Consider the following 12446-nt stretch of genomic DNA (forward strand, 5'->3'; position numbering starts at 1 on the left):
ACAAAAAACCTTGTTTTAGACACATTTTTGCTTGGATCTTCGAAGTTTGCTGTCTTTTCTTTAATATTTTTTAATACCTAAAAAGGTATTGATAAAAGCTAAATTTGCTCAAAACACTTTTTTCATAATCATTATAGTTCGTCTTTTATTCAAGTAAAACTAACTCGGCGATGATTCCGCGCCGTCCTTTTTCACCTAGCATATGAAAGACGGGCGTGAGTGTAAAGAGAGAAGGACGATGTTTGATTTTTAGAGTCAGGTGAGCTCTTAATCGGTAGGAAGATGTATGCACACTAAACTATTTGTATCGGCCGATAATAATGTACTGAAACCCCAATTTGCTCAAACTATCCGCCGATAGAAAGTCTGCAGTCTGCAGTCTGCCGGGGATCTTAAGTTTACTTATTTTATCTAATTAATTTTGTATGACACATTGTCTACTTTTATCATCAATTGATAACTCGACCGAATCCGCTTTCCCACGCGTTTCGTGCTATACCGGTTTAAATACAAGACATAATAAGGTTTCTCGGGACATAAGATGCTTTTCGCTTGTATTACACCTGACTGACTTTATCGTAAGGCGGCAAGCGTAGGGCTTCTGGCATCGACAATGGGTACCAAATAAAAAAGTATGTCTGAGTAGTCAAGAATGATATTAATTACAATTTAAGTAAGTCATAAAACTACCTCATTGTAAAATTATTCCGGTTTAACTACACTAAATATTTTATAAAACTAATAATTCTCATGCAGGGGTAAATGTTGTAATAGTGTTGTAAGTAATGCTGGTTTCGTAAATATATGTCTAAAAAGCTTTTTTTTTTTATAAATGTTTAAATCGGCCTAATCTCTTGATGCGCGTTGTAACTTGTAAGTAGTAGCCCTCGCAATAGTAGAGCTACAGAGCTTTGTTATTCGTTGTACTCTATATTTCTGTCCCTGTATTCTTTACATAATACGGTCTTCATTGACACACCTGTAGTATATAATATGTAAGAAAAACATAACTAGTAATAAAGGAGACACTATTGTCTTATTTTATCTACAGTTATTTCTTCCTGCGATAAATTCAATTATTGTATAATCGTGTTTTCCAAGTACAAATCTACGAATTATAGCGAAAGTATATTAAAACATTTGCAATGCAAGTCGCATCGCCCTGTCAGTCGTCAATAGTTAAATTTATATTTAAAGTTGAAAGCTCAAAGTTTGTGTTTATTTATCCAGAGCTCGATTATAGGGCTGCAGGGCGCACATCAAATGCACTGTTATAGCCCAGCGCTGGCAGCGGCACTTTGACGGAAGAAGCGCCATCTCTCCACATGTTTCCTCGTAATAACGTCTGTTTTCTGAGAAGAAAACGACGATCATAAAACAGGTTGATTAACAACATAAAAAAGTTATCGTTTGTTTATTTACGAAAGTAAAATTATGTCTTTCATCCGTCAAACACGCTGCCGTCTACTAATTAGATTATTACTTGAAACAAAAATAAACGTCAGTCGTATTGCGGAGCGGAGTGATTAATCTGTAAGGTTACTCAAAAATTATAAGCGCAATAATAATGACTACCTACTTTGCTTGTTCAGATGGAGACCAGAAAGGCGGTTTTCGGGGCCAGGACACCGGGCAGGACAAATTGGGCCTCCACCCCATTTAGACAGCTGGAACAGTATCTAAGTAAATCACCCATCATGGACATGCCATCAGATGCCATGTTCAAGCTTTTCGGAAAAATACCGGGTTGTTATACCTGCCAGGGAGGACTAGGAAGGAAAAATCCCTATTGATGTTCGCCCTAGCGACATAGTTTGGTTCACGGATGGCTCAAGGAAAGACAACCGTGTGGGAGCTGGATTCTACGAGGGTAAGCCACCAAGAGGCAGACATGCCAGTTTGGGGGAGTTTGCAACCGTGTTTCAGGCTGAGGTCTTCGCAATTATCGGTTGCTTACTAGAAACCCTAGAGATGGCACTAGTTAACAAAAACATTTTTATCTTCTCTGGTAGTCAAGCTGCACTTATAGCACTGACTGCTGCAGAAGTTTCGTCGAAATTGGTTCTGGAATGCATTGAGACGTTGAACATGCTATGAGGGGACGACAAAATCCGCCTAGTATGGGTCCCGGGCCACAGTAACGTCCGCGGCAGCGAAACCGCTGACGAACTGGCTAGGCTTGGGGCCGAGAGTCTCATATCTGAGAGAGACCCAGAACTGGTCTGCGGAATATCTCCCAGTACTACAAAGCAAGTGCTCGAGGAATGCAGGGTTCGGGAACTAAGCAGAAAGCAATGGGTTGAGACCCCTGGCCTTGCAAGTAGTGCCTTCTGCTCCGACCTTTGCGTCTCCATTAAACGTATTTTAACCGACTTCCAAAAAGGAGGGGGTTATACGTTCGGCTGTGGATATTTTTGGCGCAAAGATCATGAGCTAGCAATAAAACTTCAACAGTATGGATTATTGATTATTAAATTATCTATCTACTGCAGAGTGGAGCGTTGTTTATCAATTTTTGCGCCACGTGCAGGATAATCCACGCTAATTGAGGGCGTGCGCGCGCTTATCCCGGGATTACCTGGTGAGTGGTGATCCGCGCTGCGATTTAGCTCTCCTGTCCCCTTATTGAAATTAGCTTCTTCAACTGTATAGTCTATGTAGGTGGGAAAATCAATACTAATAATAATAATTGTATTTGCTATAATAATTTTATAATCAACTCCGGACTTCTTCCGACACGCGATTTTAGGGTTCCGTACCCAAAGACGGTAAAAAACGTGACCCTAATTCTAACGGCCGTTCCCAATATTTGATCTATCTCTGGTTTTGCCCTACTAGAGATAGGAATAGCTCACATTAGACATAAAATATATTTTATGTCAATTGTGAGTTATTCCTAATATTTGATCTATCTCTGGTTTTGCCCTACTAGAGATAGGAATAGCTCAAATTAGACATAATTTTATGTCAATTGTGAGCTATTCCTATCTCTAGTAGGGCAAAACCAGAGATAGATCATATGGGAACGGCCGTAAGACTTCGATGTCTGTCCGTGCGTCTGTCTGTCTCCAGGCTGTTTTTCAAGAACGGCTATAGCTAGACTTCCGAAATTTTCACAGAATGTGTCATATCTGTTGCCGATATAACAACAAATACTTACTAAAAACAAAATAAAATTAATGTTTAACCCCTTACCGCGTACGAAGCCATTCACGGCTTCTAAAGTTTTCATTTTTTTACGGTTATTAATAAATCTAAAAAATATTAATCTGTACCGTCTTTGGCATCTTATTGTGAAAAGAAACGTATTTTTTTTGTGTATGGTAAATCATATTTTTTAAAACTAATTGAGGATAAATACACCCCGGCCGACTAGTAGAACACGACACAATTTGTGAAACTTTTAACACTGAAAATTTAATTGTTATTCTATGACTTACTATATTACTAAATATATTACTAATATTACTTATACCTACTCTTTGAAGTATCATCAACAACATAGGTAATTTGTTAGGGTTCCGTACCCAAAGGGTCAAAACGGGACCCTATAACTGAGACTTCGGTATCTGTCTGCCATATTGACAAGACTCAAGCCAATATTATGTGATGTGATTTGTAAATTATACGTAATGCATACGAAGCCATAATTATGTGGCTCTTCCGTTTATTTTTTTTAATTATAAAAAATAGTACCTACATTACGCACCTAGGGCAGGAAAATAAGAAATGTCTCAGATCACATGTAATTTTGGGTTTCTTATTTACTGCCCCATGGTGCGTAATGCGTATACTATTTTTCTCATCGACGGAGGTGGAAAACGACAACATCGGTAAGCGCAGAGGGAAGAAAGTTGACGTTTTCCGCCCGGAGTTGAGAAAAATAAGAAAGCTTCAGTCAGCCGATCACATGTTTGTTGGCAGAGGCGAAGCGAAGAATTACATGTGTTCTGTGACATTTCTTATTTTCCTACCCTAGGTGCGTAATGTACCATTTTTCTTCTTATTATTAATTCTTAAATATCGGTAAATACATAAATACATTTTTGCAAAAATAAAAATATTTCTTCTTTTTCATAATATTAATAATATTCATGCAGCCAGCCAGTACTGGCTCTGTGAAAACTATACTTTAAGTATAAATTTCACAGAGCCAGTACTGGCTGCCAATAAAACTGGCAGCCAGTATTGGCTTGGTATATGCCGCGTGTGAACAGTTTTTCAAGCCAGGCCAAACTGAACAACTAAATTAATTAGCTCCTTAAGTATAGTTTTCACAAAGCCAGTACTGGCAGCCAGTATTGGCTTGGTATATGCCGCTGCCAGTCTTATTGGCAGCCAGTACTGGCTCTGTGAAAACTATACTTTATGTATTAAAAAAATAATGTGCTTAGTTTTATTGCCTCTATTAAGGGTCTGTATTCCCTTTGATTAGTGAGAGTGCAGACCGTGATTAGTAATTTGGAGAAATTAATGGACTTGCACTAATCAGTCACTACATACAATAATCACCTGCACTTATCACTAATCAAAGTGAATTCAGCCTGCCTAGCATACGCCAACGAGATATCTCACTCTCGAGATAATTAAAAACTACTCGTCTCATAATGTCAAAATCTCGACATTATGTCGACAAAACTCTATAATTAAATGTGTTATTTCGATGACAGATCTACGCGAGAAAAAATGTTTATCATGCTAGGGTCAATAGAGATGAAGAGACAAACCGTCAAACATCAAGAAAACATGTAGAGTGAGATATCTCGTTGGCATAATACTAGGCAGGCTGGCCAATATTTTTTGTATCAAAATTATCATTTAAATATATCCATGAACGTCCGGTAGATGGCATTGTTTTTTTCAAAAACGCCATCTAGTTGACGCCCAGGAATACTAAGTACCATTTAACTAGATAGCGCTGTACATTACGTGTAAAAGCGCCATCTTAAGTAGAGCGCCAATCTTAAAACTAACCAACTTACCTATACTTCTGCTTGTGTCGAATCCATAGACATAATATAATACGACAGTATATATTATGTCTATGGTCGAATCTATCTCAAATCTCAATATTATGTATTATTTTCAAAAACGCCATCTAGTTGACGCCTGAAATACTAAGTACCATTCAAGGGTTGGGGGGGTTGTCCCCACGGAGGTCATAGTATTAGCTCCGTGGTTGTCCCTAACGTAAAAAAGCGGCCAAGTGCGAGTTGGAATCGCCCATGAAGGGTTCCGCAGCAGCAAATAGGCAACGTGTTTAGAAAATCAAAAATATGTACCGCACCGATTTTAATCGGCGAGGTACACACATAATATCTATTATTGTCGAAATTGGACAAAAGTTTCAAATATTCTGGCAGACTAAAGATTCAGCTATATTTCCGGTACCGACTTCAAAATTATGAAGATTGAGTACAGAAACAGTAGAGTTTTAGCCGAATTCGGAAAAGGCACTATTAGATAGGAAAAATTATTTAATACTTTTTAGTTCATATTATAAGGATGTTATTATTGTTTTAACCTTGGAAGTCGGTTTTAATTTTTTGTTAAAAATAATAATTTCACTCTTTTTAGTTACCTAGTAAACTATCGCGTCGGTTAAAATTGTAGCCTATGTGTTATTCTATTGTATAACCTATGTTATTGTAAAGTTTTATTCAAATCCGTTCAGTAGTTTTTGCGTGAAAGAGTAACAAACATCCATACATCCACACATCCATACATCCATATATCCAAACAAACTTTCGCCTTTATAATAGTAGGATTTGGCAACTACTTTGATACATATCCACCAATAGGAGGGTGAATTTGTGTACGAATTCGGACATCTACCGGTCCCTAGCACTTGTAAGTTCTTAAGAAATATTTCGAGTGTTTTGAGAATACACAAACTATTAGCAACAAATTATATCGTGCAGGAAACCGGTCTCGAACGCTTCAACTTCCAAGCGGCCACATGCAAATGAGCAAACAGGTCACCTGATGGAAAGCAACTTCCGTCGCCCATGGACACTCGCAGCATCAGAAGAGCTGCAAGTGCGTTGCCGGCCTTTTAAGAGGGAACAGGGTAATAGGGGAGGGTAAGGATGGGAAGGGAAGGGAATAGGGGAGGGTAGGGAAGGGAATAGGGTAGGGTAATCCGGAGGCCTCCGGTAAACTCACTCACTCGGCGAAACACAGCGCAAGCGCTGTTTCACGCCGGTTTTCTGTGAGAACGTGGTATTTCTTCGGTCGAGCCGGCCCATTCGTGCCGAAGCATGGCTCTCCCACGTATATCCCTCGGAGACATGCATGTACTTACTTGTATTATCGAAGCAGCTTACTTCTCAAAGTAATGTCAAATGCATGCCTTACGCTCTGGAGTTAAAGGCTGAATTTGTTATGTTTAATTTTGTTGACATTGGTGACCCTGACGTGGTAATGATGATGATGATGATGAATGTAATTTGCATAGTAGCATATGCTTTCAGTTCTTAAAACAGCGCCTAAACCCGCGAACCGCAAATTACGCAGATTCTGAGCCAGGGGGGCAAATGATATTTTTATAAGCTAGGTGTTTATAAAGAATAAAAAATTAATAATTTTAGTTGTAAAAATATTGTATTGCAAACAAATGGCAACCCCCCCCCCCCCCCCCCCCCCCCCGGTACGCCCATGTCACGCACAATAAAAGGTTTGTCCAAAAATACGACGATGAACACGGCCTATGTATAATAGACTACAGGATTTTGTCTACTCTGCTACAGGGCTGTGAGTTGTGACCTTAATGGCCGATTCACACCGGAATGGCAGAGGCGCGACGAGGCGCGGGCGCGAGGGCGGATGCTCGTGCCCGCTGGCGGAAAGTGCTCGCGGCACCTCGGCCCTCGCGGCGACGCGCGCGGAGTGGACGCAGGCAACCGCGAGCACTTTCCGCCGACGGACGCGCGGCGCCTCGAGCCCTTTTTGAAGTTTTTAAGCGATACTAGTAGTTATAAGTATGTAAATAAAGTTTTTAATTATTTCACACTAAAAGTGCTCTTCGCGCCGCTGCCGGCCGCTGCCATCCCGGTGTGAATCGGCCCTTATTTGCACAATTCGTATTAATTTGACATGACAATTCATTTTCTGTATGGAGATAATTTTCTGAATTGATTTGAGAGGAATTGCAAAATGTGACCATTTTAGGTCAGCTGAACTCTAAGCGACGAGCGTATGCAAAATTTCATCATAATCGAGGACCGGGAAGTGGATCAAATTAAGATTTCAAGATTTTCTTACATACATATTTTATGTAACGTTACAAGAGAAACTAATATAGCGTGTAAATTAAAAAAGGTAACTCTGTCAACGATGCACTGTGGTATTACTTGTAAACTTTTTATTAGTATTTGCATAGTAGGGGCAGAGGGCGTTGTTAATATTCCTGGGCGTCAATAAATGGCGTTTTTTTTTTTGGAACGAATTTTTTTTATAATTTTATAACTTCGTCCCATCTTCGTCCCATCCGGGTGTCCCTTGACACCTCTCAAGTTTTATTTTTGCGATTAAAGTTTTCCATCTATCTCTCTCTCGCAAAATTTAGTACTAAGTATGTTATAAAACAAAATTTACTTTAGTAAAATTTTATTAACCTTACAATATGCTTACAGAAGCAAAAAATACTTACAATAAAACTATCTATTGGTCATATTAATAAGGTAGATTTACTTACAATATGTATTAAGAAAAAATTGTTACAACAGTTGAAAAAAAATGTGAACATAGAAAATAACTTCTAAGACTGGGTTGCACCAACTAACTTCAACTTTAACCTTAACTATAACCGGAAAAATTGACAGATATCGTATGAGAATATGGGGTGTTTGGACGCCATATTTAACTTTAACTTTACCCACGCCTCTGGTGCAACCCAGTCTAAAGCAGGCACAAAAATATGTATTCTAGTTGGCAGACGGCGGTTTTACTTACAGAAATCTGTGGAAACAATACTGTAATATTGTGTTAGATATAACTTTTATACTTAAATAGAAACATTATTATACAAAAAAATATACAACTGAACAAAGAACCTCCACTTTTTGGGAGTCGGTTATAAAGTACACTAAATTTAATTTAAAAATACCGTTATTTATCACATATAAAGAAAAAGTATGCCTACAAAATTACTTATAACCTAGATGAAACCTTTACAATGAAAAGTGTTTAACTGTGGCATACCATACATTTAGCTGTTGAAGAAAAGATAGCAAAATAATATACTATCACAAAACCTTATAAGTTATAACATAAATAATACTAAACATAATATTAATTTTTAAGAATTTATATGTTTTATATCTCCGTATTTTTCAAACTCTATTAGGTAAGAGTAATATATCAATAGTAAATAGCCTACAATAAAATAATGTAAATTTAAAAGTTTTCTCACTTCTTATACTTATAAGCAGTAATTCCAGTCACTCGTAAGTAGTACTAAAAATTATTATTGTTTACATAAACAAAATTTTTAAATGAAAAGAAAACATACACATTGTGCAACAGCAGTCAGCACTCAAAGATGCTAATTAATTAGGATCAGCTTACATTAAAACGCTAGACCCAACAATACAAAATTAAAATATTTTGCATAGTCACACCTTTTTAGAGTTCCGTAGTCAACAAGGAACCTTGTTGACTACGGAACTATAAATTTTCGATCTGTCCGTCCGTCTGTCTGTCCGTCTGTCTGTCTGCCCGCGGTTTTGCTCAGACTATACGACCTACAAAGCTGTAATTTGGCATGAATACACATTTTAATGATGCAATGCCGACAAAATGGTACATGAAATCTTTAAAAAAATTTTTCATGATACCTTCCCTACACCTCAAGCGGGGATGAATTTTTTTTCGCATTCACCCCATCGTGTGGGGTGTCGTTTGATAGGTTTTTTAAAAATATTATGAGTTTTCATAGATCAAGCTAAGAAATTTAAAAATGTAGCTGGGCAGCGCGGGGTATTGTCATATTCGAGCCCGGGACCTGCATGCCCCCGATTCCGCGGGGCTGATAGCAGAGTATAATATTATGTCAAATACAAGGAACTTTCTAATTATTTAAAAAATGTGCACCGCATTAAATTAAATAAAAAGAATCGGTTAGTCAAGTATTAAATTTCTAATTTATTTATTCTCCAGTGTGCATCAGTTGTTATAAAAGCCAAAAACATTATTTTGACTCATAATTTAATTATTACAAACAACTATAATTATATAAATTATATAAATTTTAGTATCGTGCATATATTTAGGATAGATATGAATTTACTGTACAGTGTTTACAGCAATATAATTATGCATTACAATTTCCATGCTTGAATCATAATTCATAAGACGTAAACCATATAAATTATAATATTTTGTTTTAACGAGCACATAGTTATTAATGAATTTTTCTCTATAGTGTTTACAACTATATCTATGCATCAGTCATGAAAAATAGAAATGTTAATTAACAAAATCTTGATTCATAATTATTATATTTGTAATATCATGCACATAGTTTTTCAGTACTAGATGGCGCCTGTAACTCCGTTGCGCCAAAATTTGTTCACGGAAACCGTACATTTTTTCGAGATAAAAATAACCTATTATGTCCTTTCCCAGGACTCAAAGTACCTCCATTCCAAACAGCTAAATCGGTTCAGCGGTTTGGGCGTAAAGAGGTACCAGACAGACATTCAGACGGACATACAGACAGACATATTAGTATGGATTTCTATTCCTCTGATCAACTTGCTTGACAATGCTTGACAATCTCAGTTTTTATGGAAATGCCAGATGTCATATCTTACAAAATATGGTGTCAAGCAATGGTGTCAACAACTAATAACAAATTAATTCGACAGCACCTAGTTTAAATGTAAAAATGAAACGAGGGATTTGTTATGTAACAACTAATATAATCTCATTTGTATTGTGAATAATTGTTCTAGAACTTCTAGATGTGTAAGTGTATAGTGAATTAAAGGTAAGTATCAAACAATCATACTCTCACATAATTCTTTGTTTTCCTTTTTAGTTATAACTTATAAGTCTCCCATAGATTTAATATGAATCAAAACCTTTTATTATATGTCGCAGGGAAATGAGGATATCAGGGATTTCACGAAATCCTGGTAGATGTCGAATATTCTTGTTCATTGCGTCTTTTTACTAAAAAGTATCTAGTCATATGCCAAAATAGCAATTTATCGCCAGTGACATGTCGTTTCACTAAACTAAATCTATTATTCACTAAATTATCGCCCAGTTTCAGTGCTGCCAATATCAATTTTTGTCTCTTGGTGTTTTCATTGATTTAAAAAAAGCTTTTGACACAATCAGGCACAACTCACAAGTTACTTTTGAAAAAGCTGAAGAGTATTGGCATCACTGGAGCGGCGTATAAAATGTTTCAATCCTAATTGTCCAATAGGTATCAAGTGGTAAAACTAGAAAACTATCAAAGTTCTCCTCGACCAATAACATGTGGCGTGCCACAGGGCTCCATCCTGGGGCCATTATTGTTTCTTATCTATGTAAAAAAACATCTGTCAATTAAATTTACACGGCCAATTTACCTTATACGCGGACGACACTTGTGTTTTATTTTGGACTAAAATTGGACGAAATTATACGTCTAGCTCAAAAGATTTAGATAATCTATATAAATAGTTCCAATTTAATTTTCTAACGGTAAATACCTCGAAGTCTTCCTATATAATAATTATATGGTGCTAAAAATAAAAATGTATGTAACGATGAACATCTACACATGAACTGACAAATTTACAACAAACCAGCAAAGTAAAGCGAAAAAAAAACCTTGTGTAATAAAATAACTAATACTGGACAAAAACCTGAAATGGAGAGCGCACATAAAGCACATAGAAACCAAAATCTCATCTCTAATAGGGTTACTTCACAATCTGACAAGTTGCATTCTACGATAAGCTCGGCCCCTTGTTTATAACCCCTTAGTAAAACCTAATTTATTATACCTCATAGAAATATGGGGTTGTGCTGCTTGAAGTAAACTAAAACCTATCCAAATACTACAAAATTAAATAATTGAAATTCTATACCACAACGACTATTTAAAACCATCTAAAAAAAATACATGGAAACTAAGCTTATGGACATTCAGCAACTTTACTCGTATAACATATCCATACTTATATATAAAATTATACACAAACTTACACATTCACAAATTACATTTACAACACTCAACAAAACAATTACTAAACATACATCTCGTCGCGTGGACCACCTTGTACTTCCTAAAATAAGAACAAACTACAGAAAATTCACATTAACATATTATAAGGGAGCAAAGCTATACAATTGCCGATCACATATTCTGTTGCTACTCGAAAAATGTGAATTACATGGACCACTGGCTTATATTGGCGAACTTGCATTCTCGAACACGTTTCGATAAAAAAAAATCAGAATATTAAAAACTAAGGAAACGTAACTCCCATACTTCAATAGTTTTGAATTTGGTTCTCAAGGTTCTTTTCGCACACTAAAATAATATGGCAATAGCTACGAAACACTACATTCAAATTGACAAAATAAAGCCGTTGACAATAATTGTCACTTCTATAATGACACAAAATTCTTGCATGTATTCGGGTCTCATTTTGCATAAAGTATGAATGTATTTGGGTCACATTTTGTAGAATTAAAACGAATTTTTTGACACAGTTACTCTTCCTTAGTTTTTATTATTCGTAGATCTCAGAAAACTGTATTTTTTATGTACTGTGAACTTTCTTAATAAGTATAGTGTTAAGCTTATAATATTGTTTCTCACATATTAAGTGACATCAATTGTCTTATTGAGATTAAAGATCTTTAAACCGAAATCTAGTTAAATGACAGAAAAATCGAGCCACGCATTTCTCTTGCTCGCTCTAGTACCCACACATGACACAGGCACTAGTGGGAGCCTACCAGTGCAAAACCAAAAGATATATTAGCAAGAAGCTAAATGTTTTGTGTAATTCAAGGTGCCACAAATCACTGTCTTGTTTAAATAAATAACAAAGTTTTTAATTTTCCATCAGGAGTTAAGGCAGGGACACATAAACACGATACGACGTCTTGTCGTACCACGGTCCACGACGCGGCGTCGTTTCACGACACGACATTGTATCGTGTTTATGTGTCCCGGCCCTTAGTCGCCATCTTAATTGTTGAGCCTCGCATTCCTTTAGAAGTCCATTTAAAAATTTTTTAATACCTAGATTTGTTTTTTGTACCTAATAAATGAATCAACATAATAATAAAAGGCTGGTATCTGATATAATTGTCAGATGTGTAGACAAGCTAAATCTGTCTTGAGACCCGCCACAAAATTAATCAGAAGAAAGGCAGGAGTAGGAGATATCCAATTTCCAATTGACATATTATCTCTAATACATTTTTTTAGTAAG

The sequence above is a fragment of the Aricia agestis genome, chromosome 1 (assembly GCF_905147365.1).
Source record: "Aricia agestis chromosome 1, ilAriAges1.1, whole genome shotgun sequence".
Classification (NCBI taxonomy): Eukaryota; Metazoa; Arthropoda; class Insecta; order Lepidoptera; family Lycaenidae; genus Aricia; species Aricia agestis.